The following is a 4,300-nucleotide window of genomic DNA, read 5'->3' on the forward strand; positions in this document are numbered from 1 at the left end:
GGTCGCTGCTGGTTCCTGGAGATGTGAGGGAAAGGCTCGGGTCCCCCAAGTGATTTTGCTGATGGCTCTGGGCATCCTCCTTACACAGAGCATCTCTGGAGGCTCAGCATTCGGCTTTTGTGCTCATCAGGCATTCACCGTTAAACATGAGCTTTAGAGCACTAGTCAAGAGCAACATTTGGATAAAAACAGGAACAGAAAACCCACATTCTCTTAAAAATATATCAGGGAAGCAGAGAGAGGAGTTTGCTGTGTGCTCCAGGGTTTGGTAGGTAGTGGTGTATTTGCCTGAAGAGGTGATAATGCCCTGTGATTTATTTGGTCAGGTCCTATACACAGTGCAGTCAATTGAAGACCTCAAAATAAAGTACAAGAAGCACTCCAAAAGCTGAAGGACAGTGATGGTGTAGGCATCAAGGCAGTTTCAAACCATGCAGTTGGAATTGTGGTTACATTTACCCTTCTCCCAGAGCAGGCTTTGTGACTGGGAATTTTGGTGTATGGGCAATGGCCAAAATAAGTGTTAATGACCCCAGATACCCTCTCCTTCAGCAGGTATTAGCCAGTATTCCATCAGAGAGCATCAGATTGGGGAAGATGGCCTAAGGCTGAGAACATTTAGACTTGGAAAAGACCAACTGTGGGCTGTAGTCATAAATCACCAAATGGTTTGGGTTGGAAAGGACCTTCAGAGGCCCAGCCCCTTCGGTGCCATGGTGCTGGAGATGATGGGGGATAACGTGGTTCCTCCCGTAGGAGGGAAGTGCTGTGTCTTGGTACCCAGAGGGAAGGAGATGCCGTCTCCCATCTGTGCCTCTGAAAACCTCCCTCCAGCTGCATCCACGAGCACTTGCTGATGTTCTGTAAAGTCTGGTTTGGTCAGCAGCCAAAGAGGCCGAGGGCTGTGAATTGAGAAGCTGCTGATGTGGGCTGGGATCTCTGAAAGCCAGTGGCGCGTTGCTGGCGCGGTTGAGATGCCCGCTGAGATACTGCGAGGGTGGTGAGCCCGGGTGTCCTGTTTGGTGTCAGCCCACATGCCGCTATCAGTTGAAAGTTGTGGTTTTACCTCTGTATGAAGCACACGAGGCGTCCTGAGACCCAGCGCCCACCTACCCCACTGCCCCAGAGCATTCTGGTCAAACCCAGCACCTACCTACCCCACTGCCCCAGAGCATTCTGGTCACCTGTGCTAGAGCAGGGCTTGGTTTTCAGACCTCCTGGATGCCAAATCAGGGCCACGTTCAGTGGGAAAGCAGTGTCCTTGAGCTGCCCTTGGTGGTGCACCTTCATGGCCATCGTTCTCCTCCCAGCCCCACGGATTGCACCGAACGCTGGCTGATGGCAGCAGTGGGGTCAGTGAGCACGGCTCAGAGCTGAAGACTGCACTGAAATGTGCATTTCTGGTCAATTAAATGTCAAAGCAAGGTCAAGAAGCTGTTAAGACTGTTTATGACCATGCAAGACAGCAGCACACAGATGGCTATCAAAGGCTGTGGGTGAGACAGAAGGGTGGTCAGTGCGCTCACTGCGGAAAGAGGAGTTGCCCCGTGGCGTTGCTTTCTCCCTCTGTTTGAGCTAGGATTGGTAAAATCATTGTTTATGCATTAATCAGGTTTGAATTTAACTGCAAACAAAGTAATCAGATTGAAAGACTTAATACAGTAATGGGATGGAAGAGCTGAAGTGTGAGCAGCCCAAGTGGGAGGGCAGTAATTGGATTGGAGGCAGACAGAGCGTGGTTTTAAGGCAGAAAGCAGAGGATCTGCAGTGTGCACCTTCCTGGTGCTGGGCAGTGCCTGGATGGCTGCGTAGGGGAGGATTCTTGGGGTGACCTGGCATCCATGCTAACCGTACCCCAAAAAGGGGGTGTGCTGATCCCCGGGCAGCTTCTCCTGCGTGGTCCTGTTTGTGCATCCGTGGTATCTTTATTTTGTGTGTGAAACACATCTTGACGCATGAAATCACAGCCCGAGTCTTTATGTCTTCCATGCACCGTGGAGAAAAATGGTCTCAGGAGACAGATTTTGCCTGGTGGGAGTTTCCTCGCCATTTACAAAAACATCCTTCGGTTTCTTTGGAACAAAATGGTACAGCAGTAGTTTGTGCTGTTCCAACCTTGCCAGACCCAAGCCTTTCCCTGTTACTGACCTGATCAGAAGTGTTTTAAAGCTCCTTGACCTCTTCTGGTTGTCCTTCCCCTGGTGCTCATTTGCTCTTGTAAGAGCATTTCACAGCGATCCCTGGGGAGCTCGTTTTCTTCTGGATGGACTCGAGCCCTGGGCACTCCCTGAGCCTGAAGGAGAAGGGAGGTGAAGTGTAGCCTTGGCCTGGGGGTGTTTGCTGGGCCGATGGCAGGAGATTGCTGCTGCGTTGCTTTCCCGTGGTTGTGAGAGATCCTGAACCTCTGTCCTGGGCACTGCCCACAAACCTGGGTCCGACCTGTGGCAAATGGGCTATTTGCTAAGCAGTAGTCACAGGAAATGCAGCGTCTTCTCCTATTAACCGCCTTTCTCTCTAATTAAGGCCGTGCAGCAACTTTGTTCCTGTTTGAAGACAATAATAATGCTGTTTCAGTGCCTGAGATGTGGAAGATGTTGCTTGGTGGTCTGGTTCCTTCTGCCCTGCAGAGTGCCCCTCCAGAGGCTGAGCTGGGTGCTTGCTGAGCCTGATTATAACCCACTCTGAGTAACGTGCCTCTCACTTTCCAGGGCTCCAGAAGCCAAATTCCTGTAGTTTCCCTTCAGCACAAACTCATCTTCTGGGTATTTTTTCCCCTATGAGTCTGTCTGCAATGTGTCCTGCCTTTTGTCATCCTGAGGGAAAGGAAATCTGGAGATGGGGCCACGCAGCCCCAGTGACATTAGGAGGTGGACAGCCTCTGGCACCACTGCTCAGCCAAAGCATCCCCAGGCAGGCCCGGGCACGCTGTCCTCCTCATCCGTGATTGTCCCCTCTTGGCACGAGGGCACACAGAGCTCTCGGCATCCTGGACACATTCCCATCTCCGCTCTTCTTTCCGGATCTCTCAGCTCTGCTCGTCTCATCTCCCTGCCCTGTGCTGGCAGCAGCCACAGTCAGAAGTGGGGAAGGAGCCTGGCAGAGGCCATGCCTGGTGGGAATGCTCTGCAGGTGAGGAGAGGCCAAGGGATGCCTCCTCCATGAGGGAAACGGGCTCCAAACTCTAGCGGGTGGGAGCCCAGAAGGAGCAGAGCATGGCTCCTGTGTGCCCAGGGGTCGGAGCCCATGGCCCTGCGACAGCAGTGACAGTGCCCACAAGGCTGCCCTTCACCACGCAGAGTCCCCTCTGCAGGCCAGGGAGCGGCGAAGGGTGCTTAAATCTCCTTTTTCCATAAATACAGGAAGAGCGAGTAGAAGGTGGTGTGTTCCCAGCTTCTTCAGATAGTTGTGTGCTTATTCTGTCTGTAAATTGCTCCTCTAGCAAAGCCGCAGCCCGTCTGCATGGTAAGTGCTGCTCCAGGGGAGCCACGAGCATTTCCACCCGCTCAGGACTCCCCGTTGTTGCTGGATGATGCCTTGCAGTGAGCCCGAGGAAGCCACCGCTCAGCTGTGAGCTGTCCTCTGCCTTGCACCGGCCTCATTCATCTCCAGAAACATAACGGTGCTGACACGCAGCAAATGAGCCCTGTGCTGCCAGAGAGGTTTGGAAATGCCACCGGCCGTACGCCAGCAGCCGTAGATCAGCGTGGTCCCAGCAGGGTGACAAGTGATGATAATCGGCCATCGTTACCGCTGCGCTCCTCGAGACACGGCTCAGCCCAGTAAAAGCAGCTCCGTGCTGGTGTCGCTGTGGGAGCACTGGTTTGCAGGTCAGCTTTGGACATCTCTGGTGTGAGCAGGAGGGGACCCTCTTCCCTGAGCTCTCATCTTGGCCTCCGGCAGTGACAGGGGTCGTGCATCTGATGAAGATGATGGGCAGAGCCTGCTTTTAGTTGGTGTTTCTTGTTAATTGCTACAAATTCAACACTATCTCACAGCAATGATGCGTGGCTTTGCCTTCTGTGCCAGTTTTGGGCTTCTGCAGACTTCCTGGTCCCGGTGACTCCCAAATTTAGAACCAGCAAAGCTACCCCAGAGATGCAAGGGCACAGACAAAGACGAAATGAGGGCCGGTGTGCACCTTCCCCGCCCTGCACCCTTGGCCAGACACTGCTCCTGATGCAGAGAGAGGGACCTTGGATCTACGGCACGGCCTGAGGGAAGGAAAGGGAGGGGTGTGCACAAATCCATGGTCCAACCTGTGCTAATTCCCCCCAAAGTCTTCCTGGGAGTGCTCCAGAGG

The sequence above is a fragment of the Mesitornis unicolor genome, unplaced genomic scaffold (assembly GCF_000695765.1).
Source record: "Mesitornis unicolor isolate BGI_N332 unplaced genomic scaffold, ASM69576v1 scaffold5595, whole genome shotgun sequence".
In the NCBI taxonomy this organism is placed as follows: domain Eukaryota; kingdom Metazoa; phylum Chordata; class Aves; order Mesitornithiformes; family Mesitornithidae; genus Mesitornis; species Mesitornis unicolor.